This window comes from Ochotona princeps, chromosome 23, assembly GCF_030435755.1.
Source record: "Ochotona princeps isolate mOchPri1 chromosome 23, mOchPri1.hap1, whole genome shotgun sequence".
NCBI classification, from domain to species: domain Eukaryota; kingdom Metazoa; phylum Chordata; class Mammalia; order Lagomorpha; family Ochotonidae; genus Ochotona; species Ochotona princeps.
The window spans coordinates 22,932,707-22,947,303 of record NC_080854.1 but is presented as its reverse complement, the minus strand read 5'-3'; positions in this window follow the sequence as shown (position 1 = coordinate 22,947,303).

Below are 14,597 nucleotides of genomic sequence, written 5' to 3'. Positions count from 1 at the left end.
TCTGGAATATGCACCTTGCCTTTTTGTTGGTTTTAACAGATTTATTTGAAAAGGCAGAATACCAGAGATCTTCAGTGCACTGATCGACTCCCCAGATGGCTGCAGTGGGTTGGGCCATGCTGGTCCCCAGGTCCCCAGGCACCCGGGTCCCAGGGAGTTGATTGGAAGTGGAACAGCTAGGACATGGTCTGGAACCCTTATGCGATGCTGGTAGTAGCTTTATCTGCTTTGCCACAATGCTTGCTCCCAAATGATTTCTAAATTACTAATTGAGTACTGTAGGATTTTGCTCCAGGACAGTGCTAGTACATAAATGGTTTGATTTCCAGAGTAATACTGTTGCTTCAGGATTTTACTATGTTGGATTGGATACTTTGCTGGTAATTAGCAACAAGATATATATTTTTTTTCCTGCTCTGATTTGAATTGGTATTTCTTCAGTATGCATGGTGACAGCTGTGACCATGGTAGAGCAAGGTAACGGTTTAAAATTTTGGCTAATAAGGGATGTTTCCTTCATTGTGTTTTTTAGAATTTTTTTCCCCATCATTCAGTCTTACATATCCCTTCCTGGCTAGCTTCTATCATTTTTTTCCTCCTTTTTTAATTTCTCCAGTGTGACAGCCGCTGAGTTTGTATCTACAAACCCCTTCCTGCCTCTCGTCTGCGGTAGCTATCTTAGCGCTGATTGGGAACAGGTGCATCAGTGAGTGGCGTGCCGCAGTGACCTGACCTTGCAGTAAAACGCGGCGTGATGTCAACGTGAGAGGCAGCCAGTGACCGCACGTGTCCCTCAGGCCTCACTGATTTCCTTCACTTTCAGGGGATCGCCACCAGCTGTGACTACAAGTGAAGAAAATTCATTTTTAATCCTGAATGATCATACAGGTTCAGTGTGAAGATCAAAACAGTAACAGAAAAGTGCTTCCTAACCCACAAAAGCTTCCACCAGAAACTGCCGGATTGAAATGAGCTAAATCTTTTCCATTTAAAGTAACCATGAATTAAGTTTTATAAAACTATGCTTCCCAAATCTACTTCAGGAGGGGAGGGCAGAATACCATTTTGGATGAATCACATTTAATTCATTTGTCTAAGGCAAAGCAATATGCTAAAATATGTGAGTATACATTTTATATCACTCTCAATAAAGGTCAATATTAATTGCCTGTCTTGACTAAAGTTAAAGTGATACCTTGAGGGAAAGAATTAGAGGAAATTTCATTTTCTTTATAATACATTCGGTGTTGCCCAACGTGGCAGTTCTGTATAGAGCCCATTTAGACTTTCCCTGTTTGAAGCTGGAAACATTACCCTTCATCCCAGCGAGTTTGCTAATTCTGACCCTGGTCACAAAGGAACTTAAACAGATGAACTGGTAGACAGTTAATCACTTTTGATTTGGGGGGAAGCAATTGGTGCTTTTGGTACTGCAAGCATATTTATAGGAGGATTTTATCCTAAGTTTATTTTCTCCAAATCCTCCCCTGCAGTATCCCCAGATTACAAATTAATTTTTGTAGAAGGTTGTCCCTGAAATTGTTATTTAACTACTATAGGAAATAAAATTCTTGTACAAGTTTCATTTTAGAGCGATCTGAAACTTTGCTGTGTTAGCAGTGCTGTCTGAAGCCTGAGTTCAGTGAGAAGTAGGACCTCTTCACCGGCCAGTTTTGTTCGCTGCTCTGCAGCGCTGAGAGAACTTTACTCTGTACCGTTTGCTCCTTCTCCAGCCTTTTTTGGTTTAATGTCAACAAAATTCTTACCATGTGCATGATTATTTCATGATTCTGCAAAAAGGGTTTCTTTACAACAAGACATGAAATCACAACCTCCTGGGAAAACAGGATTGCATCAGCAGGAACCGTAAGTAGAAAGCTGGTGACTGGGAGACGACATCCTGGGAACACAAACGAGTCACACACGATCGTCCAGAGAGGAAGTGACAGCGTGGGAGCTGCAGTTCTCAGATAGCTTGGTCATAAGACCCCTTTATTTAAAATGTTGAGAATTGCAAAAAGTTTTTCTGTAGTGGGTTTATATCTGTATTTACTATATCTGAGCTAAGGATAGCAGATGCCAAATAATTACAGAAAGTGAATAAAAGTTGTGTCGTACAGGTATAGAAAACAACTAAATTCTCATACCTGTTTCTGCGGTAAGTCTGTTCCTATGTATTTCAGTTAAAGTATGACAAGAACATCTTTATGTAGCCTTACCTGGGTTGGGAATTGGAAAAGGAAGGACCTTGTAGTCTCCTGGTTGGGTCTCAAGAGACCCCAGAGACATTATACCACGCTAAGAACTGCTGCGTTAGAAAGGGGCAAACTGTAAATGAGCAAGGAATCTTGAAGAGTCAGTAAGAGGAAAATATGACTTTCCCTTGTAATCAGGGAACTGTGACTTAATAACTTATGTTCTCAGAAAGTCCATGAGGCCTTTCTGAGTCTCATGTTGTTGAGAATGCAGAAACACATTCATTACTTTGGGAGTAAATATTGGTTCAGTATGATGGTAGAAGAGTCACAGATTTGCAAAACCTGTGGCCCAGCAGTGGGGGTGCATACCTGGAGTCTCCCCAAAGTGTGGTCCACAGAGCAGTGGCACAGGCACCACTTGGCAATTCCTGGTGGGTGTGCGGCTCCTGACCTGCTGCTTGGAACTTGTGTTTCAGATTACCAGGGCAGCTGACATGCTCATGAAGCCCAAGATACGTTCTGTAGAGAAGTCCTGGCACGTGTGCCCAGAGGTGCACTCAGCTCAGTCATTTCTCTGTAGGAAAAGCTGAAAATAACCGCAATTCTGAGTCAAGAAAAAGGAGCAGCGGTCTGCTTGCAAGTTGGCAAACCACTGAGCAGTTAAAACATTAATAAACCTGATCTATAATGTGAATGTACGTAGCCCCTGTAAAGCTCTTGAATGAAAGCAAGCTAATGCAGAAATGAAATGCATGCCATTTATGTGTCTATTTATATAAAATACAGAAATGGCAATAGGAAAGACTTCTATTCAGGAAAGCAGCCTGACCCATCCAAGTCCTTTTTACTTTTTAATATCTAAGGAAAACACTACTGCCTGTCAATTCTGGTCGAGAGTGAATGGAAATTTATTGCTGTTTCTCAAAAGATCCTTCAAACGTATGAGTACAAGTTAGTGCTCCACAGCACTGGCAGCATATCCTCTCGCCTGCAGAGGAGAGGGGTGCTCACTGCTTCTGAATCAGGGATATTCTAGAAGGACAGCATGGCAGCGGTTCCTGTCCCTGCCAGTATTCCTTCTGTCAGATCTCAGGTTTGGAGTTGTCTACAAAGCCGCCCTGACTGTAAAGATGACCTTCCCAGCTTCCCATGCAGGTGGATGTCTGTTGGACAGAAGCTGCTCAAACAGGTCCTTAAGGAAATGGGTGTGTCCTTGTTCCTTCACCACCTTAAGAGAATAGGTGGCTGGAGCTCCAGGTGCTATCTGGGATCAGATCTTCAGGGCAAACAACAAAAGCATAGGACCTTCAGACTGCCACCTGCAGGGTGGTCAGCTTGGAAATGTACAGCAAAAACTACGAAAACAATGCCCCAAAAGTATCAATTTCACCTTTCCTGTTGGATAGCTGGTGTTGTGTAAATTGGTCAATCGTCCTGAGCGAGTTACCATCACCTCCAAGCAGAGAGCTTAGGTGTGACCAACACACGGGACTGGGATTGAATTTCAATTCTGTGACCTTCAACAGATGCAGAAATCTCACATAACTCTGGCCTTGGCACTGGCAAAGTCGGAGCAGTGCAGTGGATATGTTTCCAATTGCTGTGTAAAACCACTCAGCATGAACTTGGTGACTTAAAATAACATGAATTATCTATCCTCTTAGAATTCTAGAAGTCAGATGGCCTGATGGCTTCATGGAGCTAAAATCCTGCAGACAGGACTGGGTCCTTTAGGAGAATCTATCTCCTTCTCTTCCAGCTTTCAGATACTACCCGTGACCTTGCACTGAGACCCCTAACATCTTTTTTTTTTTTTTTTTTTTTTTTTAAGATTTATTATTATTGGAAAGCCGGATATACAGAGAGGAGGAGAGACAGGAAGATCTGCCATCCGATGTTTCACTCCCCAAGTGAGCTGCAACGAGCCGGTGCACGCCAATCCGATGCCGGAAACCAGGAACCTCTTCCAGGTCTCCCACGCGGGTGCAGGGTCCCAAAGCCTTGGGCCGTCCTCGACTGCTTTCCCAGGCCACAAGCAGGGAGCTGGATGGGAAGTGGAGCTGCCGGGATTAGAACTGGCGCCCATATGGGATCCCAGGGCGTTCAAGGCGAGGACTTTAGCCGCTAGGCCACTGCGCCGGGCCCGACCCCTAACATCTTTAAAGCCAGCACTGACAGTGGCAGTGATCGCTATTATGACTGATTCTAGCTTAGGTCACTGACAGCTGAGAAAAATAAAAATTTTAGAAATCGGTCCACGCTTATTTACATGGGGATTTTTAAATGTTCCCATGTAATTTATGGGACTACATAAATTTAAGACAGACTAGGACAAGGTTTTGTGATGAAAAGACGGTGCAGAAATGTGACTTTGAGGAGAATATGGGTTTCTTTATAGTCTCCAGAGAATTTGGTATCGGTTACATGGCAAACTGTGATGGTGCCTTGGTCTTGGTGCTGAGGGAGACATAAAGGGTTCCCCTGTCTCACCGGCAAGCCTGAGTGATGGGTATGTGGCACAGCTTAGAAACCCGCCCCAAGGAGAAGTTTGATGCCCAGATATAGGTTCCCTCGAGGCTCAGTAATCCAAAGGTACTTCTTCTGCCATTATGGCTTGTAAGAGTGAAGTCTTTCTGTGGCAAATGGAACTGACATTGGTTATTTTAAGAAAGAGCACCTGGGGCAATAGTGACTTGAAAACAGGCCATCAGCTCCACAGGCCTTAGCAGCAGGCGGTCAGAAACACAGGTGACTTCCTTTAGAGGCAATGCCTAAGTTTACTGAAATAAAGGAAATAGAGATCACACCGGGAGAAAAAATACCATTTTCACTTCTGCAACTGTAAATTTCAAGAAGCTTGAAAATATTTTCTGCTGAGAAAGTATAGAAAAACAACCTGTACACATGGCAAATACCTATAATCTTTGGTCCCTAAATTACAACTCTATAAAGGTCCTCTACAAGAAGATTTTAATAGCAGTATTTTTGGTAAAAGCAGAGAAGTTTTAATACCTAAATTCTCATCAATAGGCAATAAATTATGGGGAAGCTATGAAGTGATCTGCAAGAAGCAGTAGTAAGCTAAAGAAAACAGCATGCATTTGCGCTAGCGAGTGGTTGAAGGGCCGCTAACCATGGCTTCCCAGGCCAAGTGGACCAGGTAATGGAGATGAGCTAAGAGCTGAGGAGGCTGAGACTAGATGATACTGGTTCCCCTTGGGCACTTATGAACTCCAGATTGGCTGCACATAGTGGATATTCCAAGAATGTTATTCTTTGGTTGGGCAGAATTTAAAAAGCTGTTTTCTTTCCTGCCCACCTCTCTCACCCAGGCTGCTATCCTTAATCCCCAGAACCTGCGAATAAGATGAAACTATAGCTCTGTCCATTGTTAGGTTCTAAACAAGCACAGCTGACCTTCCATAGGGCGATTTTTCTCGCTGGAACCTAACCTAGTCACAAGAGCCACCCCTTGCTGCTTTTTAAGAAATCGATCTTGAATTTGTGTTGAAAAGATTTATTTTTATTTCTTTAAAAGACAATGTGGTGGAGAGAAAGGGAGAGACAGATCTTTCATCAACTGGTTCATTCTCCAAACAGCTGAAGTCAGGAGCCAGGAACTCTATCAAGGTTTCCTACATGGATGGTGGGGGACCAAATACTTGAGACAGCTTCTACTGTGGTCCCAGGTGCATTGACAGGGAATTGGATTGGAAGTGGAGCAGCCAGGGCTTGAACTGATGCCTCATGGCATCTATGGATACCAGCATTGTAAGTGGTGTGGCTTAACCTGCCACACCACAATGTTGGCTATGTCACATGAGTTCCTTTCAGAATTTTCTCTGGGGGCTTGGCAGCATGATGTAGCATGCTCCGCTTCCGCCTGCCTCGCCAGCATCCTATATGTGCACCAGTTCAAATCCTGGCTGCTTTACTTCTGATCCAACTCATTGCTAATAGTCTGGGATAGCAGCAAAAGATAGCTCAAGTCCTTGGGCCCCTGCACTCATGCGGGAGACCTGGAAGAAGCTCCTGGCTTTGGATTGACTCAGCTCTGGTCAGTGTGGCCATTTGGGGAGGGAGCCAGCAGGTGGAAGTTCTCTCTTTCTTTCCTGGTCTCTCATCTCTGTAATTCTGGCTTTCAGGCCAAAAAAAAAATTTTAAGTTTTCTCTGACTGGCAGCAGAAAAGGAAATCAGAGAGAATCTGGCGAATGAGAATTTGATGCCCCATGGCTGGTTCGGAAAGTATAGCTGAAGAAAGTGGGTGGCATTAAGGAGAGAAGGATTCTCAGCTAACAGCAGGAAGACCCCAGTACTCTAACCACAAGGACCTGGATTCTTCCAGCAACCTGAGGGAGTCTAGAACTCAATAAACCTGCAGCAAATCAGTGAGTTGATAGTTTTGTATGGACTGGGAAGGATGTTAGAGAAATCCAAATGGCCCCTGACAGCAGAGGTTCTCCACCCCTGCTGGGAGGGAACCAGATGGAAGTGTGACCCACACGGCTGTGAGTTCCTCAAGGACTGTTTTCAGCTGTGCAGGTCACAAGGATTTATTGTATGGCAGCAGCAAACTAGCACACTCTTTACTGAGATTCATAGAAATTCAGTGCTTGCAAAAATGACCAAGGGTGCACCATTAATATTTGTTGAAGACCTAGCCTGGTCTTGTGTTCCCAGAGAGGAGGAAACAGAGGCTTAGAGGCTGGCTAACTTGCTTGCTATAGGACTGCAAGGTGCCAGAATGAAGCCTTGAACTTGGAGCCTTATCCCCAGCTACTTTCCTACCATACTGTTTTGCTGGGCAAATGCCGTAGTAAGCCTCCCACCACAGATGGTAATAAAGGTAAGAGACTCAAACCACAAAGAGTGTCAGCAGATGACTTCTAGGAAAAAAAAAAGTGCAGGTAACTGAAAGATACTCAAACTGAAAATGTAACTGGAAGAAAATAGATGGTGAAGAAACAAGGTTTAAGCACAAGTTGTGAAATGAAGTGGGGATTCGAGTTAATGACAACATCTTGATGAGTCTGAGCAAAATAAATGGCCAAGGTCACTGCTGTCTTTAGGGTGTGTTATTAGTGGGCAGGGTCCCTCCTTCCTCCGGACTGTGTTTAGTGCTTGGATCTTGCTGCAGGAGTTCATGGGAACCGGAAAGTGGATTGACAAGAACGATTGGGAAATTTGGGTACATCAAATTTTGGGTAACTGGAAATGGGTCCAAGATACTTAGCAACATTTGGCTGGACAAAGGCCAGGCCGGGGGGGGGCTCACTGAGTGTTACCGTTTGGCTCATTGTCTCCCATCCATCAAAAACATCTCCTCTTCTCTGCTCACTCAAATCCTAACCTGCCTACAAGTCAGACTTAAAGTGCAAAGCTCTAGAATTTATGGGACCTGAGGAAACAGCACACATGGAAACCCACATACCATATGTCTCAATGCTTAAAGGTATAAATTAAGTATGTCTTATCCTCTGACTGTAATAATTACACAAGTGGGAGACTCAGAAAAGCTTTCTCTAGCACAAAAGTGGTGGCATGGGAAGATCTGGGCCCTGATGTTCCACCTGCAATGCCACCCCATGGTGTTCTTGTGTTAGCCCTATGGGCAGGACTTCCTGGGCACAAGAGCTGCGCAGTGGCTCATGTAGAACCTGCTCTCAGAAAGGCCCTGTTCATGATCTTTTGAAGTCATTGGAAATTCTTGACTTTGAACATGAGCCCCCATAGCTGCACATTGTTCTGGCCCTCGTAAGTTACATAGTTGGTTATACTTTGAGGGGCTAGTCCCTCACTCTCCCTCAGAAGATTTTTAAATAATAATTTTCATTTGAGCATTTGCATTTATTTAAAAGGTAGACTAGGAGAGAAGACAGAGACAAAGACACAGAATCACACAGAGAGTGAGATCTCTCACTAGCTTACTCCCCACATGCTTGCACAGACATTTCTGTGCCGACCTGAAGCCAAGAAGGCAAAACTTAAATTGGATCTCCCATGTGCGTGGCAAGGGACCCAGATTCTTGCTCCATCATCTTAAGGTGCACATTAGCAGGAAGCTAGAATCAGAAGGAGAGCCAGGATTCAAACCCAGGCACTCTGACATAGGATGACGGTATCCCAAACAGTGTCATCAATGTGGTACCAATATCCTGCTCCTATGAGAGGTGATGAATTCTTTTCTCACAGCTCGAAACAAACAAAACAAAACAAAATAAAAACCCACTTCAACTAGTATACAGTGAAACTGCTGGCCACAAATTTTAATTCTCATCTATAAGGATTCTGGATGAATTTACAGCTCTTACAGGATGTATGTCAATGCTTATAGGATGTGAAATTGATTCCCAGCATGCAATCTTACCCCACACTCTGCTTTGTGCCCACAGTCTCATCTCCAAAGCATCACATCCAAATTCTCCACGGAGCAAGAGGATGTGAAGGATCAGAGTAGAGTTTATAAAAGATCTGCAGACACAAGACAAAGAACAGGTGCACCTGTAAGATTCCATCTTACAGCTTGAGTTTGAACACACTTCTTGTACTTAGCAGCAATTTGTTCCTGCAAACATTTAAAAATTTACTTAATTACTTGAGGTTGAAACAAAGATAGCTCACATCCGCTGTTTGATTTCCCAAAGATTACAACATCATTATGCTGTCCCTGGCCAAGGTTAGACTAGGGAACATAATCTTGCCACGTGGGTATTGGGGATCAGTTACTTGAGCCATCACTGTTGCTTCCTGGGGTCTGCACTGGCAGGAAGTTGGAGTCAGAAGCCAGATCTGAGCATTGAGACCATTTACTGTAATATAGAGTGTGAGGATCTTAACTGGCATCTGACAATTACATTAATGCCCACTCCATGCACACATTTTAAAATTACACTTAATGACTCAATGGATATGGTATTTGTTAATGGATTCATTGATTCTTAACTACCAAGTGTTCACTGTACATAGCACTTGCTGAGTGTCTACTATGCACCAGGCATCACTTTGCTGGGTTTTGCAGGTACAAAATAAGAGATTAATTGCAGGATATAAGGAGCTCCTAAATGAAAATAGACCCTTGTGATGAGAAAGGATATGCCAGTGCTCACTGGGATTGCAGAGTTGGCATCTTCCTCTTGTCTACACCAGGAGAGGGAGGGACCAATGTTAGGAAGGGAGCTAGGGAAGCCTGTTATTAAGAGGATGCAACATCCAAACTGAGAGTTTTGTCTCAAGACAGTGAGAGTTATATTGTCTCTTTAACCCAGAGCAGTTTTATTGAGTTGTAATCCACACACACATAATTCACCCCGAGTGTGCAACTGCATGGGGACAGTATTGTGGCATAGCACATAAAGCCATCACCTGCAAGGTCAGCAACCCATATGGGCACTGGTTTGAGTTCTGGCTGCTCCACTTTCCTGCTAATAGCCTAGGAAAACTGCAGAAGATTGCCCAAGTGCTTGGGACTGCATGCACGGGAGACCTGTAAAAAGCTCCTGGTGTTGTTTTGGTCCAGTCCTGCCCACTGTAGACATTTGCAAAGTGAACCAGCAAATGTAGGATTCTCATTCTCTCTCTCTCTCTCTCCCCTTCTCTCCCTGTTTTATCCCTCCTCCTTCCTCCTTTCCCCACACTGGCCAGTTCTCTAACTCCCCAGATACCGACTGGTATCCTACAACTGAATCATGGCATTAACCATCTAGAGTTCATGCAGACCCAGACCCTGAGAGCTCCCACCTCACACCCAGAGCAAGCTGTGGAGCCCTGTCTCATCCAAATTTCTATTTGAATTGTCTGCAGATTGGGGGTGATATGACAGCTTGCAGAACTCAAGGAAACATAAAGGATTTGACAAAGGATGCAGGTGAGTAGCCTCCTGACGGGCTTCACAGGGTGAGGTCCAGAAGTGCTCCTGGCTCAGCAAGCCTCTGTCGTGGTGGAGTTAGGATGAATGTGCTCACCCACCCAGAGGCTCGCTAAGCCTCCTCATTTAGGGATTTCTACAGAGGCCTCATCATGGAGACATGGTCAGTTATTAATCACTTCCAGCCTTCTTCCCAGAGGATACAGGGTGGAGTGGGAAGTTCCAAGTTTCTCATTAGGGCTCAGTCTCTTTCTGGTGAGCAGCCCATGGTGAAGCTGTCCAGAAGCCAAGCCAAGAGTGGCCTCATGAGAACAAAAGATGCTCCCACCATCCTGGAAATTCCCAAGGGTTTAGGAACTCTGCGCCAGGAACTGGGGATGAGAACCACATGTCTGTTTCTTATTATATCACAATAACTTTAGTCATTTTTCTTTTTTTAAACAGGAATTGAGCATGAAGGGAGGTGAAGGATTTTTTTCAGGAGCTTCCTATCCCACCCCCAGCAACCTCCTCCATAAATCTCATTGGTCAGGGATGTTTGAGATTAATATGGAGGCAAGAGATGAGGCCACCTCCTCAGGGTAGACACCTGAACAAAGGTGGGAGTGAGAGCGGATGAAGCTGTTGGGTCAGCCACCACCAGGATCTGCTTCCCTGCCTCGTGTCCATATTTAGTGCTGGAAACAGAACAGGCACAGAGACCAAAGGGAAGAGAACTGAGGAGAATAAGGAGATAGAAAACAAAGCAGGAGACAATAAAAAAAGGGAAGACAGTCAATTATGGCAAGGACTGTATAAAATGTCCCAAGAAGGAATGACCTGTTCACTTTGGCAATTCAAAGCTTCTAGATACTTCTGTGAACAAATGAAAGTGGCATGTGCAGGAAGGAATGGAGTTACAGCAGGTGAGGGAGTGGAGGTATCAGGTTAGTAAGTCATTACAGAAGGGGACCATGAGTGGGACTGCTGAGAAAACCTGGGCAAGGCAACACTACAATCACAGAAAATAGATCAGGGAGCTGCAGGGCTTAGGAGCAGGAGAGTCTGTGAGCCTGGGGGTGTTCTGGAATGATTCTCTGTCTTCATGTGGGGGTGGTTACAGGCCTCTATGCAATTGCTGAAACTTGCAGAGCTGTTCACGGAAAAGGGTGAACTTCTCTCAACCAACAAGCTGGAAGAGCGAGTGGCGAGTCTTTGCTTTGGGGGCTTGGGTGTCTTTCTGAACTGAGTGGCTCAGGTGGGCACAGCCCTGACCACAGTGTTACTCCTCCACCAATGCCATGCTCTGACAGACAGTATCCTCAGAGACAAGTGTCCCAAAGTCCACGGGGAAGGTCTCTCAGCAGTGGAGGGCAAGAAGCAGGTCAAAGATGTGTGGTGAAGGTCATTGTCCGTTTTGATTCCCACTGTCTGCTTTCAGATAGAAGTATCTGCTGCTTAGATCCAGGTCTAACTAAAACATTTTCAATTAGCTTCAAATTTAATGCTCTGTCTGAACTCTTTGTCACCCCATCATTAGCACAGTGAGATCTCAAGGGCAAATGAGGAATCAGCAGAAGCCTCGGAGGCTTCCCTATGGCTAGATCTGCAGGACTCACTTCTGCACATCCCATCTCATTAGCAGTGCACAGTCAGTTACTAATACACCTGCTCTCTGGGGACCTCACACCTAGGTGTCAAGCAGGCCTGCAACACCCTGATGTCAGATGCTTCAACATGCGTTCACTGGGAGCCCTCCTACTGTGCCCTGTGGCTGTTGGAGAATCGAGAACAGAAAATGCTTGAGTGGACATGGAGTTTTGTAGTGGTATCTGCTGCATCTACTCATGTCACAGATGAACCAGCTCGCTGTCTGCTAGACAAGAGGTTCCACCCAGCCGGGGAAAGTGCTTACTGAAAGGTGACCACAAGCCAGACATCTTGGTTGGTCTTACATCTGGTTCACTATTCTAAAGCCTGAAACAGAGGAGGCTGCCTGGGGCTGAAGCTGAGGACTTGGGACACAATCAAGGTCTCCCACATTGGTAACAGTGATCGACTGACTGAGCTGTCATCACCCCCTCCCAGGCTCTGCAGTAGCTGGAGTCAGGAATTAAAAGCAGGTCCGCTGAGGGAGGATGCAGCATCTTCAATCCCTACTCGAAATTCCTACTTCTCTGGTGAGTTTTGAAATCAAGAATGTGAGTCCTTCAACTTTAGTCTTTTTTTTAAGTTAATTTTTAAACAATTGTGTAATGATACGGCATGTACCTTTGGAAGACACATTCAAAAACAGAAAAATCTGAATCTTGGAAAGTTTGATACACTAGATTGTTTTCCTCCCCCTTTTAGCTGAACCACCAGGATAGAATGGCAGTGCATCCTACTTCCTTTGAATAAAACCCACTGCCTCTCGCCATAACTCTCTGGAAGGGTTAGAGGAGTCAGAAGGTATCACTTCTGGGTGTAAGGAACACAGGTGAAAGAGAAAGGAATCAGGGAGACGAAGGAAGGCAGTGGGGAAGAAGCACCTGCTACAAAGATTGAGGGAAGCATTTGCAGGGATGCTCCTTGGGGTCTAGGAGCTGACTCCAGGAGCACTGTGAAGAGCAGAGAGACCTTTTGTACCCGGATTGGCTGAACAGGCACGGGACAACCAGAGGGGCATGGGTCAGTCCTCTGCCAGGTCCTGGTGCGTGCTAGTATTGAACTGTGGGAGACCTCCTCTGCAGGACAGTGACTCTCAATAACACCCTTACAGGAGTTCAGTGATCGTGCTAGTCTTCATATCCAGTGCCAGCTTAGGGAGAAGAGCACTAAAAATACTTGAGTGCTGGCATAATTTCCACTCTCCTCCTACCTTCTTGCTTTTTAAAATTTACTTCAAGTACCAATGAATGATGCCTGCAAACTGGTGTTTTTTTTTTTCTTTGTCCTGAACAGAGGACATAATAGGAAGAGCCATGTGCTAGCATTGGCATGGGTGAGGATGAGCTGTTAATTGTTTGGGCAACGTGACAGAGGGGAACAGAGTTATAAGTGGTCCAGGAAGGTCTAGAGTGTCCCAAGGGCCAGCAGTGAAGTCCTTGATCTGCCATGACAGCCAAGTCTGGGTCACAGACACATGAAAAAACGCTCAGAATCACTAGCCATGAGGCAAATGCAAATTAAAATCACACCTCACTCCAGCTTGAATCGTTGTCATCCCCAAATCATAAAACCATAAATACTGGCTAGGATGTGGTGAAAAGGTGCCCTAATCCACAGTAGTTGGGTGTGTAAACTGGTACAACCACTGTGGAAGACAGTATGGAGACTCCTCAGAAATCTGACAATGGATCTACCATATACAACTGGAAACCATTATATTTAGTGAAATGAGTCAGTCCCCAAATGATAGATATGTTTAGTCTGTTGTAACTAATACATAGGCTAAAGAAAATAACCTATCCATCTGAATCAACTATGTAAACATCATAAAAAATAAAACTGGACAAAAAATAAAACTGGACTATAGGAGCGAAATTGGCACTTCGAGATTTTATCATTGCTTACAGCATCAGCTGCTCTTGAGGAACAGTGTTTTTCCTACTTGCTGTTTGTTGATTTTTTGACTTAGAGGAGTGTTAAGCCTGTGATGGTGTAGTGAACTGAAAGAATGCCATTGTAAAAATTTAAGAAGAAAGAAGCAGGAAGGTGGGAACATGGGTGGGAGGAAGGGAAGAGTTAAAAGTATCACTGTGCTCCTAAATCTATAATGTGAAATACACGAAAGTTAGTAACCTGATATAAGTAAAATAAAAAAGCAAGACAAAATGAAGAGTGATTGAGCAGCAACCTAAGTATTTTCTTGTTTAAACGCTCACACAGGTTCCGTGGGGGTGATGTCATCCTGGATTTGATCTGAGAAAGCCTCAAATCTTAGGGGTGAGTTGGCCTCAAACAGGTCAAATGGGTCTTTGTGCAGCCTCCTTCCACTGCACCAAGTCCCATCTAATGAAAAGTTTGCTATTTTCTCACTTATTGTGAAAAAAATTTCACATTGATTACCCTGTGTTCCTGAGGTTTCTTTCATGACTGTTCTCCCCCTTGGATTAACTTCACATCACTCGTGGGCCACCAAATGGCTCCGTCACCAGTCAGATCTAGGCTTAGCCCCTTAATCTTCATGGCACCCTAAAAGTGACATTTTGCTCCTGTGACTTTATTCTGAGAGACTTCAGTGGGTTTCTGCACCTGTTGAGATTCTTTCTGGTCTTGTGTTCTACCGTCACTGCTGTAAAAATGCTTATTTTTTTATTTATGTGAGAGACAAAGAAATAGACAGGTAAGACAGTTCTGACTTGCTTGTTCATTGCCCGAATGCATACATTGAATAGGTTGGGCTAGGCTGACTCCAGGAGCCAAGAACCAAATCTAGATTTCCCAAGTGAGTGACAGGAACTCAGCTGCATGAACTACCTGTTGCCTTCTGGAGCGTGCATTTCTAGCAAGCTGGAACTAGGGGCTGGAGTTGGGACCTAAGTCCTGGCACCTTCATATGGGATAAAAGTGT